The sequence below is a fragment of the Pleurodeles waltl genome, chromosome 11 (genome assembly GCF_031143425.1).
Source record: "Pleurodeles waltl isolate 20211129_DDA chromosome 11, aPleWal1.hap1.20221129, whole genome shotgun sequence".
Classification (NCBI taxonomy): Eukaryota; Metazoa; Chordata; class Amphibia; order Caudata; family Salamandridae; genus Pleurodeles; species Pleurodeles waltl.
Genome location: NC_090450.1, coordinates 810,691,416 through 810,704,830, shown reverse-complemented (window position 1 = coordinate 810,704,830; position 13,415 = coordinate 810,691,416).

Genomic DNA, 13,415 nt, shown 5'->3' with positions numbered 1-13,415 from the left:
CTGCTTTGCTGATCAGTACTTTCAACACCAAATAGCCAGCAACAGACCTACGCCAGAATGTTTGCTTGTTCTCATCTCCAGCCTGCTGAAAGCACTGTGATACAACTCGGTGTGTCAGAATAGCTATTACAAAACAATTTCAATATAAATATATTGTGGCAAAAATATCGAATGCTGACATATCGAATTTCAATATTTATAATAAAGTAAAGGACAAAAATACCTAAATAAAATATCAAGATAAAAAAGTGCAAGTCTAAGAATAACTAATACTGAAATAACTACTACAAAAATATAGTAGTTAGAAAAGAATGAGAGACTTTACAAAATATTTATGTAGAAAATATAGTGTACGAAAATATTGAACAATTATGTAAAAAGTTAAAATAATGGCATACTTTTTTAAAAACTATATTTTTTCTATGCAAACAACAAAAATGTAATTTGGTTGTATGCTACAGGTGGGAGGAAAGGGACTGGCATGCTTGGCAAGGAGATGTGTGCTTAATATATGTGACAAGGCGGAGGTAACCAGATTTCAGACAGGGTGGCTCACTATAGGTCTGGTGGTAGCAAAATGGGACATTGCAAAGCCCTAAGGAGCTGAAATCTCCTTGGAGCTGGATACCAGGAAATGATGCACGGACTGGTGGGTGCTAGCCGGAAAAGTGATCTATAAAAGCAGGGTCTGCCATAGGGACTTTGGAAAAGATCTGGGGAAACTGGAACTCCTATTGAGAGTTGATTCAGAGAGGTTTTGAATTGCAAATCCCAGTTAATCGTAGTGGTACTCACACCCAAGAGGACCAAGGAGTGGAGGCATGATAAATTGGCAGGGGGGGCGGGGGGGCCAAGGTAATCCATAACACCAAATATTGTGCATATGCCAGTGAAAGTTGTGAATGTTATTGTCTTCTCTCTTTAATGAAAAGATGCTTAAAATGTTTTTAAAATGTAATTCGAGTTGTAAGTTGTAAGAATATATAAATGCTTGTTTCACATTTTAAAAGAATAATTTTTTTAAACATTTACTTTTAAAAAGTATATCAATTTTAAAAACAAGTTAATTTTACCTTAAAATATAGATTTCAACAAATAGTTTTTAAACATATACTTAATTATGAAATTCCAATAAAAGTACCTACTCTAAACTTTCTTAATTTCTAGAAATTTACATAAATTGAAATCACCAGCAATGTAAAATATGTAATATCAATAAATATAACTATATAAACTATATAGATTCCTCACTAGGAGGGTAAGTGATCGAGATTCTCCATCACTGCAGTGTAGATAATTTTATTCAATCATTTCAATGAAGATACATGATAAATAAACGTGTTTCAGTCCACAGAAGATGGGCTTTTCTTAAGAATGGAAGTTCATACGGCAAGTGGCAATCTAAATTCCAACAGACATTTTTCAGCATGTTTAGGAGAATACGAATCAGACTAGATATATGTTCCCCATGTGAAAGGCAATCACATTTGAAGACAGTATATGCTTTTTTCCAAACTTTTTTTGTGTTTTACAGGTAAGCATAAATGTCATCTACACAGTGTGCACATCATATACCAAAATTAAACAATGGGGGTTTACATATTTGCATGTGTCAATTGTGATACATGAGTTTGCTGTATGGTAACAACTAACACACTTTTGTGGTCAACAAGAGAATAGAACCTGATAGTGGACAGCTGCATACATTACTTAGAGTTCACTAAGGGCCCCCACACCTTGTCATATTTAGACGGCATCCTTTCACTTTATGCACCATCTTTTCAAGAGTACAACAGTTATAAATGTCAGGTTATAAATGTCAGTGTGAGGGGCTTTGGTCCCGGTAATGTTTTGCTATGCCACATTTGGCAACCAAATATCCTAGGCCGATAAAATTGTGTTGGGCCTGCGTTCTACCATTATCTTCCATAATATTGACTGGTCAATGGGGAAGGCCAGCACCAAGTCTTTTCTAGCTTGATTCATCTCCAGTTTTTTTGGGATAACAGAGTACTCCCAAACCATATGGAAAAGAGTTCCCCATGAGTACCAGCATCTAGTGCAGAGGAGGAAGACGGATGATTTATTTTTGTGTCGGCATTCTTGGGTGTAGTAAATTCTATTGAGGTAGTGAAGTTAAACCAATGAGAGCCAAGCTGAAATAGCAGGTATGCAAGCAGCCATTCTGGCTTCCATCCAGCCATTGTCCTCTAGGAGCCTAAGTCAGCCTTCTATGCCTCTCGCAAGGATAGCAATGGTTAAGCGTTTGGGTGAGGAACCATAAGGTAAATATGTGTAATTTGTTTCTTCCCCAGACGTTCTAGCATCAATCTGGCCTCTAGTGGGCTGTATTCTGGGAGCTGCATTAGTCAATCTCGCTATAAGGAGGTTTCAGCAAATTCTGGATGTACGAAATTGGGTTACTGGTTGAGGGGGGTGAAATTCTACTCAAGTAGGAATCACAATCCTTGTCAGTGTGAAGTTACATACAGACCCTAAATTAACCTGTGCTCAAAACTCTCAAGTATCTTGGCAGGGGCAGTCAGGTTTAACTCATGGGCAATGTGTAAAACATTGGTGCAACACTTTAAACAGCAGCACAAAAGAAGCCTAAACCAATTTATAAAAATAGAGTCATTTTTAATTAATAAAACTAGACCAAAACAACAAAAATCCACATAGTAGAACCAAGATATGTAGAAGTAAAGATTTCAGTAAAAATAGAGCCAAAGAAATAAAGCAACAACTGTGGATATCTGAATGTGCTAGACCTGAAAAAAGTCAAAAGTTCAGGCCTACAGCGATTGAGCTTGGGCTGGTTACAGGGATGGGGTTGGACAGAAAAACCTTAAATCCTGGTATGTGGAGTGTTCTGAAGGTCTGCATCGAAGATGCATTGCATAGCTGAAGCGATGCATTGGTTCCTGGACGTGGAGAGGTTGCAGTGTGAGGTCCTATGTCGTTATCGAGGCCCCTATTGACGAGGGCAAAGTCCAACATGGAGGATGTGTTGTGTAGCCGAATCGATGTCAGTTCCGTAAAGCTGCGAGGTTGCAATGTGGAGCCCAGTGTCATTATCGAGACTGCTGTTGATGAGGGATGCGAGAACCTGCGCTTGCGCTGAGGGTGTATCAATGAGAAGACGGGCTGCAATGCGATGCCAATGTTTGCAACAGAACTGACCTACACACTAGCGGTGATGCATCAGTTCTGCTCAGGATTACGCTGTGCAGCAGAGGAGATGCATCAGTTCCACTTAATCCACAGAGGCTGGTAGAGCACCTCAGACTGACTTCCAAGGGTCCTACACTGGGGTGGCAACACTTGGCAGACTAGACTCACAGGTGGCAGAGACCAAGTGCTAGGTGCTAGGAAAATGACTAGTTTTTAAAAGTGGCATTTTCAAAATTGTAATTTAAAGTCTGACTTTACCATAAGAGAGGATTTTTCTTACAATTCCAAAGGCACCATAAATGAACTGATTACCTGTTCCCATTTGGAAATTGCAGCTTATTAAATATAATAGAGTAACTCCTATGTTACCCTACAGGAAGAGGTGGGCTTTGCAGTAGTGAAAAACAAATTTAAGTGTTTTTCACTACCAGGACATATAAAAGTAAAATGTGTATGTCCTGCTTTATAAATATACTGCACCCTTCCCTCAGGCTGTCCAAGGCCTCCCCTAAGGGAGACGTGTATTAAAAAGGAAGGTTTGGGCTTGACAAAACATTTATTTTGCCAGGTGGAGCAGTCAGTTTACAAACTGCACAGATAGGCTGCAATGGCAGGCCTGAGCTATGTTTGAAAGGTTATTAGGTGGGTGGCTCAATAAATGCTGAGGGCCCTCTTGTAGCATTTAATTTACAGGCCCTGGGTACATGTAGTGCCACTTTAATATGGACTTATAAGTAAATTAAATTTGCCAATTGGGATAAGCCAATGTTTTGTTGTTTTAATGACTCAGCATATGCACTTTAGCACTGGTTAGCCGTGGTAAAATGTGCAGAGTCCTAAGGCCAGCAAAAAGGAGAGCAGCAAAAAAATGGAAGAAAGCAAAAACGTTTGGGGGAAGACCATCTCTGAGGCTGACAGGCCTAACATCAGATTTTTTTGGAAGTACAAGTTCGCTCACTGCACCCGCCTGCAAGGGGATCCCTAATCTCTGAAAAGTGCAGGCGGGTTGCCACCTGCACAGAGAAACACAAAGTAGATTTAAAACAGTTGCTCTGTATTTCTCTTGAATGTGCTGCCCTGCAGCAGGCAGAATTCACAGCTGCCCTGAGGGCAGCACATTCCACTTAGTAGTGCACACTTTCCCTGTTTCCACCCGGCACACCTGCTTTAAGGTTGCTGTGGCGCAAACAGGAAAAGTGCACCAAATAGGTAATACGGGCCCTGGAAGCTGTCTGCTAAAGTAAGATTCATTAGATAAACAAAACGTTGATTTTTTAACTCTTTTGTTCCTAGTACTCTTGACATTATGTTAAAAAAGGAAATATTACACATCGTTCTCATGGAAGATGGTTGAGTCTAGACTGTACCTATGTTTCGCATTTATCTTTTACATAGTGGCATGAGTTTTCAGTCTTAGAAAGGTTCGATAGTGATCACCAGCCAGTTCTAATGACTTCAGACGTGTCCACACCACAAGCCGATAAATTAACTCATATAGAAAATTATGCTGCCTACAGCGGCCTGATGAAGATACGATGGAACACAATATTTTCAATCAATTAATGCATTTCTAAAATGCATGGGTACTCTAAAGGAGTTTCCCAGTGCCATCAGTAGAGACTGGGACAGTCAGAGTCTCAAAACAACTGCAAAAGAGAAGTGCACATTTAGATTTTCAAAGAGAGAGAGTTCCGGCGAGAGTAGGAGGCAGAACAGCAAAGGGCCTACCACCCTGCAATATGTGTTTAAACCAGGGTCTGGTTGAAAATAACTAGTTTTCAGAGCAAAGATTTCGCCTGCGGGAATACAATTGCACCAACGCCCTAAGATATGAGGGGCCACCCACCGTAGAAGGCATTAAGCATAGGGTTACAGAGTAGATACGCTTCTCGTTTTTCAGCAGTCAACCAGTGGAGAGCACAGAGGCGAGTGGCAACAGGAAAATGCCTCAGAGAAACCAGGGGTATGGAAAATATAAGCCAGTAGCCATGCACTAAAAAATATATTTCTCAAGATTATAGCTCCTTTGAGTACATTGCAACTGTGACCAGAAACAATAACAGTATTACACATTTTTATACAGGTGTATGGGCCATTGTTCCACAAGAGCGACAGAGTAAGTTACTCCCTACCTCTCTCATGTCACAGGACAGGCCTAGGCCTTCGCGCACACATTCGATTAGCATGAGGCCGGATTCGGTTTGAGCACCTATGGTCTTGTCCTGTAGCCATTAGCACACTAAGGGGGTCATTCCTACCCTGGCGGTCTATGACCGCCAGGGTAGGTGACGGAGGAAGCATCGCCAACAGGCTGGCGGTGCTTCCGAGGGAATTCTGACTGCGGCGGTAAAGCCGCGGTCAGAAAAGGGAAGCCTGCGGTTTCCCGCCGGCTTCCCGCTGCCCCAGGGAATCCTCCACGGCAGCGCTGCAAGCAGCGCCGCCATGGGGATTCCGACCCCCTTCCCGCCAGCCTGGTTCTGGCGGTTTTCACCGCCAGAACCTGGCTGGCAGGAACGGGTGTCGTGGGGCCCCTGGGGGCCCCTGCAGTGCCCATGCCAATGGCATGGGCACTGCAGGGGCCCCCTAACAGGGCCCCACATAGATTTTCAGTGTCTGCGTGTCAGACACTGAAAATCGCGACGGGTGCAACTGCACCCATCGCACCCCTTCGACTCCGCCGGCTCCATTCGGAGCCGGCATCCTCGTGGAAGGGGGTTTCCCGCTGGGCGGGCGGCCTTCTGGCGGTCGCCCGCCAGCCCAGCGGGAAACTCAGAATGACCGCCGTGGTCTTTTGACCGCGGTACGGTCTTCTGGCGGTTCCCGCTTGGCGGACGGCGACCGCCGCCCGCCAATCTAGGAATGACCCCCTAAGTCTGACCTGAAAGGTGCTTATTGGAGCTATGTTGATCATTCTAATTTGCACACTTCTAGGGTTGGGTCCCTTATGGCATAGTTCCTGGAGTTTAAAGTGGAGTATCAGATGGAAGAGTTCCTGGATGAAATTGAACCTCCCCTTGCAAAGAGTTTTTATTTCAAATTTCGCTTGGCGACTCTGCCCCTTGGTTCTTTCTTCGCCAACTGGAAAACCCACTCCAGTGAACAGGGCCATTTTTGTTTATTCTGCCCACTGGTGGTTGAATCACCCGAATATGCTGTGTTGTTTTGCCCTGCCTATCATGAGGCCAGAAGAAAATGGATTCTACCTGTTTGTCGTGGCTTGGGGTTATGGAACTTTAGGTCAGCCTTTAGAGTACTACAGAGTGGCACTAGGCAGTTTATTGTCTTTGCTGTCTCAGTTTTTGTTGCAAATGTGGAGGGAGGATTAAACAGGAAATGCTGTCCAGATGAGGTGCAGGTTTTTATATGGAACCCTCCTTTTAGTTGTTTTTATATTATTATTCATATGGGCTTATCATGTGTATTGCTACTACTTGTGTCTTAATTGTCGAATGTTTAAAACATGAACTGTTTTATTGCTTATTTATTTATTGTTTTATATTGTTGTGTGCATTTTAACATGTTCTTTTAAGGCTATGCAGCCGGAATAAAGATTGACTTGACCGACTTACTGGAATGAGGCTAGGGCCAAAATAAAAATAAAACATTATACTGGATGCTCTCAGTTGGGCACTAAGGACAGTGGAACACAGCTGTGCACCATGCAGAGGACATTCAATTAATGAAAAATAGGTGTTGATGGAGTGGACTACTTTGGCTACTGTGTGTTCTGTAAAGGAATACAGGTCAAGGAATGTTTATTTAGGACTATCAGGTAAGTGCAAAGTCCTAACTATAAGGACCAGCTCTGGTCTTTCCTTAGGTTTGCTGTGTTTTATGTGAAATTCATACATTGTTTTAACAAGAAAATGTTGCTAGTGAAGTTGCTACATAAGAAGAATGAGAGGTTGATTTAGAGTGTGGAGTATTATAAAACTTCCAATTGTGTGAAGAATAAAATTGTGGAAGCGAAAACTCAGAAGGTATTTCACCCTAGGCATATGAGCAAAGTGGTGACGGACCTGCAGGAGTAGATCCAGAAGCAGTGTTTTGACAAAATGAGACAGACAAGAGGAGGTGGTAGATTTTGCATCAAGTGCCCCAAGGGAAGCAGAAATCCTTTATTTTGCTATGGAGAAGGAACCACTGGCATGATGGTGAGTTGTGAATTGTTTCAAACTGTATTTGTGTGGTTTGAGGTTTATGCTTCAGATGGATCATACATTTTGGTAGATCTTTTCTGTATTAAGGAACTAGGGGGAATCTAGGGGGCGTGGCTAAGATGGCTGCTGGAGCGGACGCTTAAGTGAAGAGCTCCACTCACGGCCCACCAACAATTTATGATCCTGTGCTCAGCCACATCCCAAATCGGGGATAGACGCATGCAAAGATCTCGTCTCCCACCCGTGCACACATTGGAGGATCCTCGAGCCTGTGAAGGCGGCACCCGGTGAGGAACCAGAGACGAGGAGGCGGCAACGCGGGCTTTGCCTGAGGCCGCGGGCCTTACCTGATTGCACCATTTGCTGGGCCGTAGCGTAGTGGGATTTATCCGGTCCCCCTGGGCCCACGCCGGAGCCCCCTCCGATTGATGCTGCCAGGAGGCCCTGAAGTGTGAGCCACGGCACCGGGGGCGTTCCCCCAGGGAGGTGAGCTGCGCGCTGCGCTCCGACCCGGCCGCGCCCTGCAAGGCGAGCCGAGGGTGCGCCTGGCTGGTCCGGGCGGGCGTGCGTGGTGCTTGGGAGCCGGCTACTGACCTCGCCCGTTGGATCGGTGTGATCCTGGAGGGGCTGCACTGGGCTCGCTGCCGAGATGAGGCACGGCCCTCCTGGCCCCCAACTGGTGTGAGCTCAGGGACGCGCTGGGCCTGACGCGGTGGGTCTGGAAGGAGACTGGCCCCCCACTGCATGGAATAAACGAGCAGAAGTAATGGAACAATTGAAAAACAGAACTAACTCAAAACCAAGCACAAAAGCGGTCTAATTCCAACAGAGGACAATAATAAAAGAAAAAAAAAAATCAAAGACTTCAAATGAATAGAAACAAAGGCGACCAAGTTAAAGCTCAACATAACAAAGGGTCTCCTGATAATTCATCTAGCTAAGAGGTAAGGTGACTACCAGCACCAGGAGCAAAACATTTAAAGGGGGAAAGCACAGTTTGAAAAGGGGACAAAAGGGTAGTACTCCCGGAAAAGACAGGAAACGGGCAACAAGAAACAAGAAGGGCTGGGAACGGAGTGACTCACGTATAATATGACGTGCTAGGCTAAGGGCTGTAAAATGTATAACATAAGTGGACACAGGACCGGTCGCAGCCCTGGGCGAACACACTTTCTGGGACAATACTCTCGGCCCACAATCACACAGTGCACCCACTCGCACCACCGGTGCAATATGCATTGGCCCATCTGACAGCACCGTGTAGCTTACCTGCAGGGCGGAGACCACCGCAATCGCCCGGCTTGGGACCCCCGCGGAGCGGACGGGGCGGCCCCTTAGAAGAAGCATGGTAAAACCAAAACACCCCAAACCGGGGACCCTGGGGGATGGAGACCCCTCATCGTCAACTGGTCACTCGGACATGCAATCAGCTACACTTCTTCAACTGAATGAAACACTACGCGCGCATTCCCTCCAGTTCGACAAAATCATGCAAGCAATAATGGACACTGAGGGCCTGATTACAACTTTGGAGGAAGGTGTTAATCCGTCCCAAATGTGACGGATATACCACCAGCCGTATTACGAGTCCATTATATCCTATGGAACTCGTAATACGGCTGGTGGTATATCCGTCACATTTGGGACGGATTAACACCTCCTCCAAAGTTGTAATCAGGCCCTAAATCCCCATTGGAAGGGAAAATTGACGCCACGGTACTGGAAGTTTCACTGCTTCGTGCTGACCATCGCAAATTAACAGAAAAGGTGCATAACACAGAAACGTCACTAAAAACCATCCAACCAGAAGTAGCAGACATGAGAACAAAAATACAATGAATGGAAACAGACATAGCTCAACTTCAACACAGGGCCGAAGACGCCGAGGGTCGATCAAGACGCAATAACATCAGATTCCTTGGCATCCCAGAACGAATTGAGTCCCCAAAAGCAGAGAAATTCTTAGAGCGTTGGCTGAAAAATACACTGAATGTACAAGACCCCGCTACAGCTCCAGTGATAGAGAGAGCCCACAGAATCCCGGGCAGACCCCCACGGCCCGGAGCGCCACCTCGCCCGCTGATAGCGCGTTTCCTAAACTACAGGGATAGAGACCTGGTCCTCCAACACTTCAGTACCTCTAACCAAATCACTCTGGAAAATAGCAAGGTAACAGCCTACCCAGACTATACGATGGAGGTACAGCGCAAGAGAGTCGCATATGTTAAGATCAAACAATTACTACGTGAACATGACATCACCTACTCACTCATGTTCCCAGCACGCCTGCGCATAGTCATAGATGAAAAAACCCTAATGTTTCCCACACCTGAAGACGCATGGACATGGATCCATGCCAAAGGATTGGCAGACCCAGCCAAGGAAGACACAGCAAACGAAGAATGGATTACCCCCAGATCCAGAAAGAAGAAAAAAGCTAAAGCTTCCTCCCGCCCTACAAAATCACAAATGGCAGCAGACCAAGCACAAATCTTAAAGGACACCAACTCATTCGCCCGTTCATTATTAGACACTAGGAGCGAAACAGATACCAATGACACTACCTCACATGGGGGGGGACTCCAGCCCGTCCCCCTCCCCGCTGCTGGTTGGACCAGACCTCACCCCGCGATCGGCGGAAGAACTCTAGGTGCTCGTAGCGCACGCCCGCGGCGCCTCCTCCGGGCGCTGCGGCAACCAGAGCGGAACCTTCCCCCCCCTCGGCGGTTTCATGCCAAGGACTGTGGCGGCTATTGGAGGGGAAGAAGCTGTCAACCGCATTGGAAGCATTAACTGTCTCTTTGAATATAACACTGGCGCACACAGGATCGCACAGGCAACAGATCATGGCCCGACCTCAATCAATCCATGTCCCCCACTACCTGAACGGTACCCGAATGGAACTGATCTCCCTGGACGCTACTCTAGGCACCGGTTGTGCCACTTTGTTTAAAATATGACGTTGTCCGGAATATCCTTTTGTTGTTTTTTTGCTTTTCCTTTTCCTCCTCATACCCACTCTGGGCTTCCTCTTCCTCTCTTAGAATGCGGGTTGTGTGTGGGCGGGTGGGTAGGGGTGAGGGGGGGTAGCTGGGGTGGGCTCGCGGGGGTGTGGCAGCGAGGGGTTAATGCACACAAAAATGGCAACTCGGGAACAGATCAGATAGTTCCGTATGACACCACTCAATACAATGAAGAAGGAACCCATATATAATATAATAACCTGGAATGTGAAGGGTATGGCCAGAATAAATAAACGTAATAGGATACATGCGTATCTAAAACGCCACCATATCCATATAGCAATACTCCAGGAAACATACATCACCCCGGTAGACATTACGCGGGTAAAAAAGAGCTTGGCGGGATCAATACATAGCTCTGGTGACTCGTCCTTCGCTAGAGGCGTGCTGATTTGGATAGCCCCAGGGGTCCCTTACACAGTGCAACACAGCATAAAAGATAAGGATGGCAGGTTCATACAACTGAAGGGACTGTTAGATGGGAAGAGCTTATGATTAATGGGTTATATGTCCTGAACATTAGACAAGGCGAATTTCTACAAAAACCGATATCGCAATTAACAAATGACTTAACTACACCCTGTGTATGGGGCGGGCACATGAATTGTGTCCCGCAAATAGATATGGATAGATCACACCCCCCACTGGTGGCCGCCCCAATAGCGAAAAATTCCTAGACATTAAGATTATGGATAAAGGAGCGTCATTTGATTGATATATGGAGGCATTTACACCCACATGACAGAGTATACTCCTACTACTCACCAGTACACCTTCTACACACCCGAATTGACCTCATCCTTACATCACAGGACCTAACACATAGAATAATGAGCGCAGACTACACCGCCAGAGTAATCTCAGATCACTGCCCACTTATAGCGCAAATCAGATGGGGTAGACACCGCTCCTGTATCCCAACCTGGTGACTGCAAACTCAACTACTACATGACCCCCCTTTCAGAAAAGAGATAGCCACGCACATCTCTTCATATTTACCCCAAAACGATGGGACAACAAGCTCCAGAGCTATCGAGTGGGATGCACACAAGACAGTCATAAGGGGGATATGTATATCAACGACAGTAGGTGTACATCAAACACTCACGCGCGAGCTCCGTAAGCTAGAACAAGAGATCCACTCTTCTGAGTGCGAATTCGCAAAAGGCACGATAACACAAGTGAAGCTCTCTAGTATACGCTCTAAATGGACCGAGACAGACAATCGACTCAGACATTTTGACCACCGACATTACATGGCCCGTACACACGCAGAAGGGGATAGATCCGGTAAATTACTAGCATGGCTCACAAACAATGAACGTCGGAACTCCCCTATAGGTGCCATTCGCCTAGATACAGGATTGATAGTTAATACACAGGCAGAGATAAACAGTGCCTTTAGAGAGTATTATAGCTTACTATACAAGGCTCGACCCCCACCTACTGATATACAACTAAGCGACTTCTTCAATGGCATCACTCTGAATCGCCTAACGGCCACACAGGTGACAGACTTAGACAGGCCGATAGATATCACTGAAGTACAAAAGCACTGCAACAATTAACACATGGCAAGGCACCCGGCAGTGATGGTATACCCATTGAATACTATAGCACGTTCCCATCCCAATCCTGAGCCCCATACCTAGCAATGCTAATGGAAGCTCTAAAACGGGGCCAGCTCCCTGACACGTGCCGCGAGTCGCTGATAGGGGTACTACCTAAAGCAGGCCGCGACCCATTAGACGTTCGCTCATACAGGCCATTATCGTTGCTAAACACAGACTGCAAATTACTTGGCAAAATACTAGCCAACCGCCTGCTCCCATACATATCAGAGTTGGTCCATCAAGACCAATCGGGCTTCATCCCTGGCCGCAATACTTTCAGCAATATTAGGAATTTACCTCGCCTGATGGAAAATTCTCCTGAAGGCGAGTGGCACCGAGTAGCAGTATCACTAGACATAGAAAAAGCGTTTGACACACTAGGGTGGCCTTTCCTGACAGAAACACTTTGTCGCATGGGCTTTGGTCAGACTTATATTGGCTGGGTGAAAGTATTATACTCTAATACAACGGCTAGGGTCAAGACAGGGGACACGATCTCCGAGGCACTTAATATAGAAAGAGGTACCAGGCAGGGATGCCCATTATCCCCGCTCCTGTTCGCACTAGCCATTGAGCCACTGGCCGCCCGTCTCCGCACAATGGCCCCTGCCTGGGGCATCCTTGATGGCCGAACACATTGGATAGTGTCTTTATATGCAGACGATGCGTTGATTTTCACCGAGATCATACGGAGTCCCTGCCTGGCTTATTGAACCTACTACAACAATTTGGCTCGGTGACCGGGTTGATGGTGAACTGGGCAAAATCATGCATATTCACTATGCGCCCGGTCCCCGAGGTACACAGAACGCTATCAAGTCCGGGTGACCTGAAGTGGTGCCACACCACATTTAAGTACCTAGGTATAAACATATATCATGATAGTCGTGATCTAAGAGATGGCAACCTTGGCCAAGCGATTAGATCCATAAGGGGCTCCTTGCCCTTTTGGTGCTCACTCCCACTGTCGCCAATGGGCAGAGTGGCCATAGCAAAGATGATATTATTACCACGCCTTCTTTATTTCTTAATGGCACTGCCGTTGGTACTGCCTGGTTCCTTCTTCAAACCCTTGAACAGTTTACTAACGGATCTAATATGGGGCAATGGCCGAAGACGCGTTGCACTATCCAAAGTATACCAACTGCTGAAACTGGGGGGACTAGGGGCCCCCAGATTTGAATTATACTACGCAGCCGCCCAGTTGCAATGGATATCTACTTGGATCAGGAATCCCACTAGCGCAGAAGCACAGAGGGTATAATTGGACCTCGGCGGTACCGAGGTATTACATTATCTCATGAATCGCGAGGGCCCTAAACACGCACGCAACATCTTATTGGCTACTGCGCACTGGGTCTGGGGTCGATTTGTACTACTAGGTGATAAAAACCCACAGTACTCCCCTAGGATCACACTGTTGGCTCATCCGAAACTGGCGAAAA